Below are 15538 nucleotides of genomic sequence, written 5' to 3'. Positions count from 1 at the left end.
AGAGAGCGCTCAGTAGGGCAGCCTCTATCTGCACAGCGCCTGTCACACTGGCTGGGTGAGGCGGTGTCACAGGCGTATGTTTCCTCTGGGTTGGATCCCCCGGAAAACATTAAAGCGCACAGCACCAGGAGAATATCAACTTCTACGGTGTTGCACGGAGGAATGACAGTGGAAGACATTTGCATTGCTGCATCTTGGTCTTCACCCTGTTCGTTTATTCGTTTTATTTGAGGGATGTCTCCCACCTACAATACTGAGTAGCCTGCCAGAATGAGTAATGTCGGGGGTTTTCAATTGCATGCCCTCTCTCCTGCCTGTCGGCACTTAGAGAGCGGCCTTTTGTTCCCTTCTCTTGATCGTTTTTAACAAGTGAGACTCGATCTCTACTTTTTATAAACGACAGGTAGCCCGAGTAAGCCTACCTTCGTTCCCTGATGGAGAAATATTCATTTTTTAATGCTATATTCCCCGGGAATGGGATGCTCCATTTACGCACGGCGAAATGGACATGGGTTATTAACTGAGTAGGTGTGTTTTGTGCTTCTGGTAACGGACGGACCAGTGGGGCGTAGACTACATCCTGCTTCGCCCTTAACCCAATAGCGATAGCCTTAGAGGGCGAAGCCTTATACGATACAGTACTGGGGTTACGTAATGTAACCCAGCTTCTATGAGTATAGGCGCAGTCCTCTAAGGTTCGGGCCCCACTGGTTCCGCGAATAGCTGAAGAAAAGCTGTTGGAGTGGATTGTAGGGCCTACTTCCTATTTATACGTAAGTGAGCCTGGAGGTGGGGCCCACGTCATAGGTGGGCGTGGAATAAGTCTGTCAGTGCTGCACACGTGCAGTGGGGATTACCCAATAGCGATAGCCTTAGAGGGCTGCGCCTATACTCATAGAAGCTGGGTTACATTATGTAACCCCAGGTGTGCCGCAAGCAGGCGGCAGGCTGTCAGTATCAGCTTGTAGATGGTATTTTAAACTTGATGCGCTCTGAAACTACGGGGCGGCCGAGGAAAAAAATACACATGCGTTAATCGCGTTAAAATAATTAGTGGCGTTAATGTTTTTTGCGTTAACGCATTATTAACGCGTTAACGTGACAGCCCTAGTTTAGATGAAGGTGTACCTGGGAGTGGCGGTGGATGGCGTGTTCCTGATTGCCACAGCAGAAGAGCTCCTCAAGAGGAAAGAGGTGTTGTAGGTTCCAGTGATGATGGGAATAACGAAGCAGTTTGGATGGATCCTGCCTCAGGTCACTCACTTCACATCACACATAATGTTGTTCACCCAGCCTCTTTAACAATGCTCCTTCTATTGATGTGTGTCACTAATTTTTGACACATTTTTTATAAAATGAACTCTATCTTGAAGGATTTGTTCTTCATCTTGAACTCTTTTTGAAGCGTTGTCTCATGCTGATCTTAGAGAGTCAGTCCTGTCAGTGGCCAACATCTTCAACCCTGCAGGGGTGAGCTCCGTTATTTTACATTTTGAATTGTTTGCCCCTTAAAAATATTCAGTCAAAACAATATGGTACTATCACTAACAACAATTGAATGACATATTTATTCTGTAAATGATCTCTTATGAGGAAAGCCATGCAGGTAGCAAGCACAAATATATACAAACTGTGACGTTTAGATACTACTGGGACCCCAAAGCAGAGACTGACAAAAAATAAAGTTTCAAAAAGTTTAATAAACAAGGTAATCCAAGGCAGGTACTGACGACAGGGAGCTTGGCTGGCCGTAGTAATCCAAAACAAAGCTGCGGGAAAACATTTCCGACCAAAACTCAAAAAGAACTCCTTAACCAACTACAACAGACTCCAGGCTGCAGAAAGGCACTCCGGACCACGGGACAGCATGAACAATACTCTGGCAGAGAAGTGAGGTGAGGGCCAGGCTCTTAAAGAGCAGGTAATCAAGTGAGTGGGGACAGGTGTGCCTCATCTGCAGCCACACCCCCCTGTCACACACCAGCCCTGCAGAGACAGAAAGACAGAGTAGTGAGGGGTAAAAGGAGCACACAACAAGTTAAACACAAAATCAACAAAAGCCCCATGCAAAACATAACAGTACCCCCCCCTCAAAGGACGCCTCCTGGCGGCCTACCAGGACTATCCGGGAAACGGACATAAAAGTCTCTCAAGAGTTTTGGGTCCAAAATCAGCGAGCGAGAAACCCATTGTCGCTCCTCTGGCCCATACCCCACCCAATCCACTAAATACTGGTATCCACGGCCCCACCTTCGAACCTTCAGCAACCTCCGTACAGTGAAGGCCGGGTGGTTGTCGATGAGCCGGGGGGGTGGAGGGGGTTTGGTTGGAGGGCAAAGAGGGCTGCAGGAAACTCTCTTAAGGAGTGACACATGAAAAGTGGGGTGCACCTTCAAGGCAAGAGGCAACTTGATGACCCGTTCTATCTCATAAGGTCCAATGTACCTGGGAGTGAGTTTCCGAGAATCCGTTTGAAGAGGGATGTCACGGGAGGAAAGCCAAACCTTCTGGCCCGGTTGGTAATCCGGAGCTGGTCGTCGATGACGATCCGCCATCCTCTGGTTCCGGGCGGAGGTGCGGGTAAGAGCTGCCCGGGCTTCACGCCAGACTCTGCGGGCTCGCCGAAGATGCCCCTGTACTGAGGGAACTGCCATCTCTCTCTCTTGAACCGGGAAAAGGGGAGGTTGGAAGCCGTTGGAAGCCATAAAGGGTGACATACCTGTGGCAGAGCACACCAGGGAGTTGTGGGCGTACTCAACCCATGGCAGATGAAGAGACCATGAGGCTGGGTTTCGAGAGGCAACACAACGAAGAGCCGTTCCCAGGTCCTGATTTGCCCGCTCCGTCTGGCCATTGGTTTGGGGATGGTACCCAGAGGACAAACTGGCCGACGCCCCCAATGCCTGACAAAAGGCCTTCCAAACTTGGGAGGAAAACTGCGGACCCCTGTCTGAAACAATATCCTGAGGGATACCATGCAGCCTAAAAACATGCTGGGTGAGAAGAGTGGCAGTCTCGAGGGCAGAAGGTAGTTTAGGCAGGGGGACAAAGTGCACAGCCTTAGAGAAACGGTCAACGATGGTCAGAATAGTGTCGTTCCCGTCTAATGGTGGGAGACCAGTCACAAAATCCACCGCAATGTGGGACCAGGGCCGGTGGGGAATGGGAAGTGGGCGAAGAAGGCCAGCGGGGGCCTGATGTGAGGCCTTGCTGCGGGCACAGACGGAACAAGCTGAGACATACTCCTTCGTGTCTGCGGACATAGTGAGCCACCAGAAGCGTTGTCGAATTAGAGCCAGGGTCCGATGAAAACCTGCATGGCAGGCAACTTTGGACGTGTGTCCCCACTGGAGCACTGGAGATCTAACATCGGGGGAAACGAACAGCCGGTCTGGTGGACAATCTTGAGCCGCTGGATGGTCCTCCTGGGCCTCCTGGACCACCCTTTCAATCTCCCATCTAGCTGCTCCCACGACACAGGAAGATAGCAGAATGGTTGCATCCCTTGAGTCCTCCACTGGGGAAGCGAACTGCCGGGACAAGGTGTCGGCCTTCACATTCCTGGAGCCAGGCCGGTAGGTCAAGGTGAAGTTGAACCGTCCCAGGAAGAGAGCCCACCGAGCCTGGCGTGAGTTGAGCCTGCGTGCAGAGCGAAGGTAAGACAAATTCTTATGGTCCGTCCATACTATAAAAGGATGGTTGGCTCCCTCCAGCCAGTGCCTCCGTTCTTGAAGGGCCAGAACCACTGCCAGCAACTCCCGATTACCAACGTCGTAATTCCTCTCAGCAGGGGTCAGCCGACGAGAGAAGAACGCACAAGGGTGGAGCTTCTGGTCTGCGGGGGAACGCTGGGATAAAACTGCCCCCACTCCAGAATCAGAGGCATCCACCTCCACCACAAACTGGACCCCTGGATCAGAATGAGAGAGCACAGGAGCAGTGGCAAACAGACATTTCAGTTTTACAAAAGCTGCCTCGGCTGCAGGAGACCACTCAAAAGGCAACTTGACAGAGGTGAGTTTAGTCAGAGGCACTGCTACCCTACTATAGTCCCGAATAAACCTTCTATAAAAGTTGGCAAAGCCCATAAACCTTTGCAACTGCTTCCTGTTAGAGGGAGTGGGCCACTCGGTCACTGCTTGGACCTTGGCGGGGTCAGTCCTTAATTGTCCCTTGTCGACGATAAAACCCAGGAAACTCACAGAAGAGGCATGAAACTCGCACTTCTCAGCCTTAACGTACAGTCTGTTCTCAATAAGTCTCTGCAGTACCAGCCTAACATGCTGGACATGCTCCTGAAGAGTGCGAGAGAAGATAAGGATGTCATCAAGGTACACAAAAACAAACCTGTTTAACATGTCACGCAATATATCATTAATCATAGCTTGAAAAACCCCAGGTGCGTTCGTTAACCCAAAAGGCATTACTAAATACTCAAAATGTCCCCTGGGAGTATTGAATGCAGTCTTCCACTCATCCACCTCCCTTATTCTCACCAAGTGGTACGCATTGCGAAGATCCAACTTAGTGAAGATGGTGGCTTCATGAAGGGGAACAAAGGCTGAGTCTATGAGTGGAAGGGGGTACTTGTTCTTGACTGTGATCTCATTAAGCCCTCTGTAGTCTATGCAAGGGCGTAGGGTCTTATCCTTCTTGTCCACAAAAAAAAAAGAAACCTGCGCCCATAGGCGATGAAGAGGGGCGAATAAGCCCAGCAGCGAGTGAGTCAGAGATGTAACTGTCCATGGCCTCCTTCTCTGGCCTAGAGATATTGTACAGTTTACTAGACGGAAAGAGGGTGCCAGGGAGCAAATCTATGGCACAATCGTAGCGCCGGTGAGGCGGCAAGGATAGGGCGTGGTCCTTGCTGAAAACCTCCTTGACACTGTGATATTCAGGGGGTACAGAGGTGAGATCAATGGGTTTGAGGGGGTCTGGTGCTCTAGTAACTGTGGGGGGTACAGCAGAGTGTAAGCAATGAGAGTGACAGAATAAACTCCAGTTAATGATAGACGAGTTGGCCCAATCTATGTGGGGGTTATGGAGCTTCAACCACGGAAAACCTAAAACGAGTGGCGACATGGGTGAGGGGATAAGGTACAGGGAGATTATCTCGTGATGGTTGCCAGAGTTCTTGAGGGAAACTGGAGCAGTACGGTGAGTAACTTGGGCTAGGAGTCTCCCATCTAAGGCAAACACATCCTTAGGTTCTGGAAGAGGCCACCAGCCTCACCGCTGACCAATACCTGAAGGATTCACTGAGATGATTGGTGACATGCTGATGGCGCTGCCCGTCATCACGGTGGCAGGATACCTCTCAGGTCTGTGACATGTTGGATACAACTGATTGAAGCAGTGTGTATAGGGGGACATTCTGTCAGTGCTGATGCTTCTTTCATCTCACTTTAAACTGCTTTATGGAAAGCAACACCTCACAGTTAATGCAAACACTGTGTGGTTAGAATGATAATAACCTGCACATATATATGAGATGATGCTGTTGATCTTTGCCCTTCCTCTCAGCCAAAGCACACACCTCTGGCCTTTTGTCTCCTTGGTGTATTTAGATGCGGGTGTTCCAGTTTACATGTATGAGTTTGCATACCGTGCTGAGATACACAAAAACAACCGTCCTTCCTTTGTGAAGGCAGGTCATGCAGATGATGTCGGCTTTGTATTTGGTGGATGTTTCTGGAATGGACATTTAAAAATCATAGGTATGCTACCCAGTACATCTTTGTAGAGAAGATGGCCTCTCTTGCTCCTTTCTACTCTCATTACAAACATGTGAGGATTGTGCAATGTAAAGCACGACCTCTTCATCCCGGACTTCTGGGATATCATGGATACCAGTCTCTGATTTATGATTGAGCTATTCCTGTCCCATCTTCAGGAAACATTACCTAGGACAGAGGTGTCAAACTCAAGGCCCGGGGGCCAAATCCGGCCCGCGACTTCATTTTCTGTGGCCCCGCAAGAGCTTGCAAAGAATATAATATGTTTATTATATGGTTACATGCCACTTTACAGAAGCACATTGCCCATAAACTACATATCCCACAATGCATCTAATTTTGTGACATGGCACCGAAGAGACTTCTAATAATTTGCCCTAGACTTCTGCATTCAGACGTAAGTTATTACCCTATCCGATAATAATCCAATGCAGAGGCAATAATAATATTTATAATATAATATATTTATATTGTCTTAAAGTTACAACCGGCCCTTTGAGTGCTAATGCTATAGCATCCATAATGCTAATGTGGCCCGCAATGAAATTGAGTTTGACACCCCTGACCTAGGAGGACAAGACACTTTGTAGAACCATGATGGCACGTTGGAGCAATGTTGCTCGCACTGGGAGAGTATTTCCTTAAAACAACAATAAAGCTGCATTGATCATTATTTTTATATGAACTAAAAAAGGTAGTTAGCAATGATAACGGAAGTTACCAAGGATGGTAACAGGAAAAAGAGGTGATCTTTTGGCTAGAGTAGATTACCTCAAAGGTTCATAAAAGCTGACGACTTGTTCAGACATTCTCGTTGACCAAAACAAGACTCAAATAGTCATGCTGTTCTTTGACTAAAATCCAGTTTTTTAAAATAGACTTTAATAACAGGATGAAGCTGACTAAATATGATTTAAAAAAAGACGGTCATTTGACACGGACAGTTAGTGACAAGAAAAAATAGATCCTTCTGGGAATGATTATTGTCTTATAATGATTTAAGCTTAGTGGTTTAGTTTTAATGCCATAACTGTAATGTTGCATTCACTCTCTCTTAGCACTCCAAGTGAACGCTTATGTTGCTATGTGTCTATGTTTATGGCCGCCGCGACATTATTTTAAAGTTATAATTCATTTGATATGTCGGTGTTATGTATCTGTTTGTTCTGCAACAGAACATGAACAGAAAGCAGCTTTTAAATGAAGTCTTATTAAAGTGTCAGACTGGCCAGACAAGGTTCTTCATTCAAAGTCATTCTTACTAGAATATTATCGTCCTTCTGTGATAGAGCAGAGCAAGGAGCAATATTCAGCAGAATGTGAATATATCTACTGTCAGGGAATCATTTCGCCCTACATGTTTACCTTTTGCCCTCTGACGCAGATGCCCAACCTTGGAAGCACATCCTTCTCAGTGTGTAGATGACCCCGAGCCATAAGCGACAACAAATGTGATTCAGTTTCACCAGCTGTTTAGTCTATCTATTGAAGAATGTTGATTATTACACTCTGAAGTTAACACCTGGAGCTACAGGAGGGCTCTTCAGAACGGATTGTAGCATCTCAACCGCGTGATCAAACCGTGGCCGTGACATGTCGTGTGAATTCTCCGGCCGAAGCTCCAAATAAACCGTCAGTGTTTGCCATCAAAGCTCCAGCTCTCCTCGTGTCTCTTGAGTCCTGTCTCCATTACTTCAGAAGTTTCCCCCACATTTACAAATACATTATAGACAACTGGATTGTTGTAAAATCACATGTTCACTGAAATTGATGAAATTCAAGAATAATGACATTGTAAAAAGAGTTGATCAAAATCATCAGATTATTATCCAAATGTAGCTGTATGTATTTATCCCTTCAGCTCTCCAAACGGCCCGGCCTCGTCTCCTGGCCTCAGTATTACCGGCAGCAGCAGCAGTACATGGAGCTGGGGCTGATGCAGACGCTCAAACAGAACCTGAAGAAGGAAAGAGTCCACTTCGCCTCTGTGGTCCTGACACAGCAGCTGGAGCAGTCCGCTGGGGACCTGCATGCCCTCACAACAACCCAATGGAGTGTTTTGTAGTAGTAGTTGTAATAAAAATAAACATTTCATTGCAAAAAAACAAAACGTGTCTCAATGCATGGCATGGTTTCTATGCCGTTTGAAAATAGTATTGAGAGCTAAGATAAATCATGTAGGTGAATAAGTGAGAGCAAATTGTGAGTTTTTAAATGGAAGCCTTCCATAACAAAGATTACAAAACTGTTTTAGATTCTACTGACATGAATTCAACAACAAAAAAAGCACATCTGGACGATTCCAAATATCACATTATTGATAATCCTAAAAGTCTTCAAATCCAGTTGTTAGTTCTGTTCAAGTTTTGTTTGTACAGAAAGTGTACAGGCACCCCAGTTTAAATTAGACATATGTTAATTATAAACAAAACAACTACTTAAGTATATATTTAATAGGCAGGAATGTAGAAGAAGTCGCTATCATGGCACAACTTAAACATATTTATGAACATTTAGTGAACACTACAATAAGAAAACTCCTTAATTGTGTCATATTATTTCTAAACTCAATACTTATAAAGAACATTTTCAAAATACTTGACCTGAACATCAACAAGCCTTACCAAATCCTTTTTATAATTCAGACAAATGTATACATATGTATTGAGTTAAGTGAGAGGAAGGGCATTCATTTAAAAAAACAAAAACAAACTCTAGAACCCTTTCACAAAAATAGAATTTGTTTTTACTCGAGGTCAGACATAAATCAGCATGCATTTATTGGTGGAAATATCCGGGCTGTGAACGCATCACCGCGGCTCATTGGCTGTTCTACTTGGTGACGTCATTGGGTTCCCCCTCAACTTGTCATCCCCTTTTTGCGCGTGCGCTCTCCTTCCTAAGGACAACAGCCACCACAGCATTCAGCAAAAGCTACGCACAATACCAGCCGCGAGGACAGCCTGCTTCTCCTTCATGTACGTACAGCTGCTACTAATGTTGTCTCATAGAATACCAAACTAAAAACTCGGCTCTTATTGTTTTACGACTCTTCACGGATTTCCCGCGGCTCACAGTTCCCTTTACAGGCACACCACGGGTACATAGCGGAAGGGTTGTTGTCCTTCTTTTATTCGGCCTTTTATTATTTGATTAGAGTTGTTTTTATGTTTATCTAACTTTACGTGCAGGTACATGAGTGACGTGTGTCTGTTAGCATGAGCATGTGAGGTCTGTGAACAGGAAGCTGTGCTCACCGCTGCTTCCGGCCGCCCAGCTCACTGTCAACACAGGTTTAAAGTAAGTAAGTATATTTAGTACTGTACTTTAGTGAAATGTTCAGGAACCTTTACTTAAGTCTTTAAATGTTTTGATACTCCACTACAATTCAGCTGTAAATTGTGTACTTTTACTCCACTACATGTATTTAATACCTTTAGTTGCTTTACATATGTGGATGAATGATGTGACATATAATCAAGTGTTAAATCAGACTTTAGTTCCACCTGGAGTAAATCCACAAGCTACCCTGCAGTCTACAAAGTACTTCAAACTAGCTGCACCTTTACCAGCTTTGAGAACACTTTAATGATCAATCATTATAAAACATATCTCATTATTCTGACATGGACCAATCTGCACCATGACTACTTACGTTTGGGTTAGCCCTATAACTGAATACAATGAGTACATACTAACTATAGATAGTGAACACTGCACACACAGAAGATAGGTATGTACTAATTATGTAGTTAAACATTTAGCCTTAAGCCATTTCACACACCCATACTACACTTTTATATCTGAATTCACACAATTTAGCAGGTACTTGTTTGGTTACCTAGAGATCTTCTAAGGGCTATATTCCAGTTAAAGAGACCAACATGACAACATATAAGATAAGGTGCACTTTATTTATCACAGATGTTAAACATTGAATATAAAAGAAATACACAAATAGATAAAATTAATTAAAAAAATGATAGAGGCTCTAGGTATTTTGGTCGATAGCTGTGGGGGAAATTAACCTTTTTCCTCTCAAGGGCCATTTCAATGTGTTTAACATCCTCAGAGGGCCGTACAAATTATTGACCTCTGCTTAAAAATACTAAAATCACAGCCCATTCATTTCGCTTTTCTTTCATGTGTGCAAAGAAAAAGCAACCTCTTCATCTAGATATCTTACCATGACTCGCGCATGCATGCACGTGCACGGTTGTGGCATGACCACCAAAACAGAAAGATATGGACACAAGATGTGTGCCAATGTTTTTAGTTTCCTATCCATGTGGACATGATGATTTAAGTCCACATGGGACTTAAACCTTCTCTAGGGGGGTCCAGGCGCATGCTCCCCCGGGAAGATTTTTTTTTTAAATGTTGAAGTTAAAAGCATCAATCTGGTGCACTTTGAGAGCAACATTAGTAACCAGATTAGTTTAACGCTTTTTTTTTTACTATTTTATGGTAGATGTAGTGAATAAGTCAACTGTTACATTGCTTTCCTATTTGCTGACATAATGATGGAGTGTGTCTGTTTTTCTGCAGCCATAGATACAGTGTGTCCCCTGAAGACAGATGTAGTGTTGTTGTGTTAGGAGTGTTGGCTGCTCTTTCAGATTACATCGGTAACCGAGTCCCTTAGCTGAGATTCTACACCTAACTTATCTGCTATCAGCCACTTCTGCTTGCCACATTTTACAGCATGTGATTTGAGGTTGTGCAGTTCAGCTTTCACACTCTTCACTGTCGTTCTGTGCTGCTCTGTATCCTACTTTAAAGTTCAATTATTAAGGTATTTATTTCATAAAACAAACATTATAACTGACAGTGGTGTTGGGAAATGTTGTTCAGTCAAAATAGGAATGTTTTATCCTAATCACAGTCATACAAAGCTATGCCCAAGAACAGTAGGTACTAAGTGTTGGTGAAAGAATCTGTTAAATACGATAGCTGCCCCTGGTAATGCCTGTAATCAGGTGACATTCACAACCATTTTTTCTGAGATAGCCCAACCTGGTTTAGGTCCACGAGAAGAGGCTGGGGCCAACATCCCTTCACTGAGAACACTTGACTCCGTCACTTCACAGCTGCTGTAAACGGGTGATGGCCCTCCGCTTGACGATTGCTATCCCACTATCGCTTCTGAGGCTGATACTCGTTGGGTTACAGCGGTCTTGGAAAACAACTTGGTACAATAACACAGGCCATGGACCTACTGGTTTTCGCTATTATTCCTGTCAGTAATATCAGACTTTGTTATATTGAAAAAGTAAATTGCTGAGCACTAGTAACATAACAGCACAGCATGTGAAGTCGAATGGTCAGACACATTGTAAACAAACCTAGGAGATGAGTCAAACTTAAAGAGAACATGTACCCATGTTCAACTCTTCCAGCTCTTTCTGCATATGTATCCAAAGTATCAAAAGAAGCACGACAAAAAAAATGTACTCACTGCTTTTCTTTCAGATTCTACCTCCATCGGGTTGAGCTTTGTTTAGGATAGCCTGAGAGAGCTCTTCAGGTAAAGAACCAGTGGCCTGAGAAGAGGACTTTGAAAGAACCTTGCCCCCATGCTGAATTAATATTCTATAATCCAGTATCTCACATGAAAGCAAAGCTGATTTATATATGTGCATTTGCTGCATGTTGCTCTTGAGGCAGGAGACGGAGATAGATTAGCTATAAAACACCACAAGGGGAACAACGCCTTCCTCATATTTTGCTCAACTGTTGTTTTTTCCAGACGTCTGTGCTGAATAATATTTCCTGGGGGTGGAAGAGGCTCAGGGACATAACGGAGCTGTGTGAATCATGCCAAGTGCAGCACACACTGAAGATAAGGTGAGTGACGACAGAGTCCTGATGCCTGTACTACGAAGCAGGATTCTAGCTTAGCAAGCTAACTTCCTGGATTTCCGGTCCTACGACGCTGGTTCATTTCTTAGCGGGCTAGATAACTTATGCTGAACGGCTAGCCTGCTCTGGAGCAGGATTGGTTCCAGGATAAGAGATCAACTTCTTCTTCTTCTTCTTTGCTTTAATGGCGAATCGCTTCCACTTGGAGCATATATCCCACCTACTGTTGATTTATTTAATGTCCATGTTAAATCCTTGTCCTCAGACCAGTGTTTTTGAGAAACTTGAAGATCGGCTTATGAGTAAATATCTGTATAAACTGCCCATATTGTTCATGTAGAACATTGTCCACGTAAGCCTGCACATTGATTTTATTTTTCATTGAATGTAACCGTTTCAGTAAAGATACATCTATTACAGGTTGAGGTAGAAACCATAGTGGAACAGCTGATAACAACAGTGTGCAGAGTTTAAAGCGATCAAGTCATATTACAGGATAAAGGAAATACAGTTTAAACTGCCGTTGCAGGAAAGACGGCCGGCCAAATCACCGACTGTGAACGTGAAAATGAATAGAATATCACCTCCATCTTCAGAGCAATCTGACTATTATAACATTAGCGTTAAGAAAGCTTACTTAAATATCTGCCACAACACAAGTAACCGGATCAAAGTAACATTACGTAGCCTACAGTCCGCGGCACTGTGAGTGCAGACGTCGATGTGTCCCATTATCATTCATATCACATCATAATGTATCCTACATCTCCTTATCTGAGTCAGCTGAGCCGTATCTGGCCGTGCAACACTCACAGTGTCACAGACTGTATGCAGAAGTATTATTTTAAGCAACACATTAAGTTGACGAAACACTTGAGTCAAATGTAATGAAAGTCAGATCGTGTTTTAGACGGGGCAGTGATATCATAAACCTGTTGATGTACGCATGCAAACACTTGTTCTGTTACCAGCTGTATTCACCTTGCAGGTGCAGCTCTGTGGCTTTTATCCTGGATCAAGTGTTAAAGTCCTACTTCCTGAATGAAAAGTCAACTATAATATTATACATATGAAGAAGTTAAACTTTAAACATCCATAACTTAAACACTTACACCTGCAAGGTGAATACAGAACGGCTGGTAAAACAAAAAGCGTTTGAATTCGTACATTAATATATCACTGCCCCGTCTAAGACACGAGTGGATCTGACTTTAATTACATTTGACTCGAGTGTTTCGTCAACTTAATGTGTTTTAAATAGGGCTGTCAAGTTAACGCGTTAATAACAATTAATTTACTATAATACAAAAATGTAACGCCACTAATTATTTGAACGTGCGATTAACGCATGTGTATTTGTCCTTGGCCCGCCCCGTAGTTTCAGAGCCCAAAGGCTTGTCGTTGTTGTTGTTGTTAGTTGGATGGTGGGAGATTCTAGCGAGAGATATGGATACAAAAAAGGTGTTTTAAACAGCAAGCCAAGCACCCAGCTGATGCTGACAGCCCCGCTCCTGCTGCTGCTCCCGCTTTTAAGTTTACTGGGGAGACTCCTGGACAACAGCGATAGCTAAATGGGTGGGCTTAACATTGTGGAGGACGAGGGGCTGCGTTAGATAATTCGGATCGCATCCAACGTATCGACTGCACATCACAGTGGGAACTTCAGTCTCATGCTTAGACTGTTATGAAGACAGAGGAGCGGCAACTGTAAACAGGCTTGTCTGTTTGAGCAACTGGCTCAGTGCTCAGAAGTACACAGGGTTGGGAGAGAGTATAAGAGAGAGAGAGAGAGAGGTTACAGGTTGGTGTGTGTGTAGTGTGTGTGTGTGTGTGTGTGTGTGTGTGTGTGTGTGTGTGTGTGTGTGTGTGTGTGTGTGTGTGTGTGTGTGTGTGGTGTGTGTGTGTTGTGTGTGTGTGTGTGTGTGTGTGTGTGTGTGTGTGTGTGTGTGTGTGTTGTGTGTGTGTGTGTGTGTGTGTGTGGTGTGTGTGTGTGTGTATTTTAATAGTTTATACATTGTAGATTTATACTGAAGACATCAAGACATATAAAAGAACACATATGGAATGATCTAGTAAACAAAAAAGTGTTTTAAAAATCTAGAATATGATTTATATTCTACTGCAGAATGCTGTGGTAGCCATGCTGGTTAAGTGTGCCTTGAATTCTGAATAAATCACCAACAGTGTTACCAGCAAAGCCCCCCCCCCCCCACCATCACACCTCCTCCTCCATGCTTCACGGTGGGAACCACACATGCAGAAACCATCCGCTCACCTTCTCTGCGTCTCACAGACACGGCGGTTGGAACCAAAAATCTCAAATTTGGACTCATCAGACCAAAGTACAGATTTCCACTGTCTAATGTCCAATCCTTGTGTTTCTTGGCCCAAACAATTCTCTTCTTCTTCTTGTTCATCCTCAGTAGTGGACCTTTGCAGCAATTGGACCATGAAGGCCTGATTCACGCAGTCTCCTCTGAACAGTGGATGTTGAGATTGTCTGCTACTTGAGCTCTGTGATAATTGATGTGGGCTCTAATCTGAGGTGCTTTAATGTGTGCTTTCTGAGGCTGGTAACTCTGATGTATTGATCCTCTGCAGCAGAGCTAACTCTTGGTCTTCCTTTCCCGGGGGGTCCTCATGAGAGCCAGTCTCATCATAGCATTCGATGGTTTTTGCGACTGACCTTGAGGATAAATTCAAAGTTCTTGACATTTTCCGGATCGACTGGCCTTCTTTTCTTAAAGTGATGATGGACGGTCGTTTCTCTTTACTGAGTTGAGTGGTTCTTGCCATAATATGCATTACAACAGTAGTCAAATAGGGCTTTCCCATTAAGAAGGCAAGTCATTCCACAAATGGACTCTTGACAAGACACACGTGTTAATTGAAAACCATTCCAGGAGACGACCTCATGAAGCTGACTGAGAGAAGCCAAGAGTGTGCAAAGCTGTCATCAAGGCAAAAGGGGGATTCTCTGAAGAATCTAAAAATATAAATCATATTCTGGATTTTTTTTTAACACTTTTTTGTTAACTAGATAATTCCATATGTGTTCTTTTATAGTTTTGATGTCTTCAGTATTAATCTATAAAGTAGACGTTTTTTTAAATAAACAAAGACCATTGAATGAGAAGTTGTGTCCAAACTTTTGACTGGTACTATATTATATACTATAGGCACATGTACACTAAATATAAACTGAATAAAAAAGGTTGGTGACGCTGCTCATATTCTGCTTTGTCTTTCCCAAGGACGCAGTGGGTTTAAGAGCTCTCTCGATGTTGGCAAACTGGCAGTGGGAAAGTCTGCTAAATTAAAACCCATTAAGCACCTACACATGTGACCACCCTAATGTTCCTGCAGAACACACAAAAGCTCATGCTAAAAAAACCTGTTGCAAAACTAAAAGGAAAAGGCATATTTCCAACATGGAGGGTGTGGCAGTGGACAACTTAACAGACTTTGCCCTGGCCTCGGAGGCCACAGCTGTTCGCAATTAAAGGAGGCCAGCACCAAGGCCATACAGACATTTTCTCCCCAGAGCAGGCTCCTTCCATGGAATCCAGCAGCAGCCCTTACTGCCAGAGCCCACATCGCCGGCCAAGCCCAGCTCCCAGCAGCAGCCCCCAGAGGAGGGCCACAATCACAGCGATGCCACTGAGTCGGCATACAGCGGGGAGGACATGAAGGCCCCCGCTCACATGGGGGGGCCCGCTCACATGGGGGGGCCTGCTCACATGGGGGGACCCGCTCACATGGGGGGGCTGAGGCGGTCCTCGTCTTCGTCTACTCACAGTGGAGAGGAATCTGACAGGGTGGAGAGGAGGCACTTCATGAAGGCTTATGTGGAGAAGGTGTTTCATGGAAAGTAAGGAAGATTTCTCTTATATAAGAACTCTGTGTGTACTTAAATAATTACTTCATCTTCCCAAAGCGCC

At 44.4% G+C, this 15538-nt stretch overlaps 1 long non-coding RNA gene across 3 annotated transcripts; it reads left to right on the top strand.

The window, feature by feature from the left end:
• Positions 1–8602: 8602 nt before the first annotated feature.
• Positions 8603–15156, top strand: LOC117447902 (uncharacterized). Of its 3 annotated transcripts, XR_004552293.2 has the most exons (5): positions 8603–8713; positions 8927–9035; positions 11208–11262; positions 11485–11582; positions 14852–15156. It is a non-coding gene; the product is annotated as an uncharacterized lncRNA (long non-coding RNA). The 3 variants fall into 3 exon arrangements; XR_004552294.2 differs by lacking the exon at positions 11208–11262 and having other exon boundaries at positions 8927–9039; positions 14852–15155; XR_004552292.2 differs by lacking the exon at positions 11208–11262 and having other exon boundaries at positions 8607–8713; positions 14852–15152.
• Positions 15157–15538: the final 382 nt, after the last annotated feature.

This window comes from Pseudochaenichthys georgianus, chromosome 6 (genome assembly GCF_902827115.2).
Source record: "Pseudochaenichthys georgianus chromosome 6, fPseGeo1.2, whole genome shotgun sequence".
NCBI lineage: Eukaryota > Metazoa > Chordata > Actinopteri > Perciformes > Channichthyidae > Pseudochaenichthys > Pseudochaenichthys georgianus.
The sequence above is the reverse complement of the archived record's forward strand: the minus strand, read 5'-3'. Positions and strand labels throughout refer to the sequence as shown.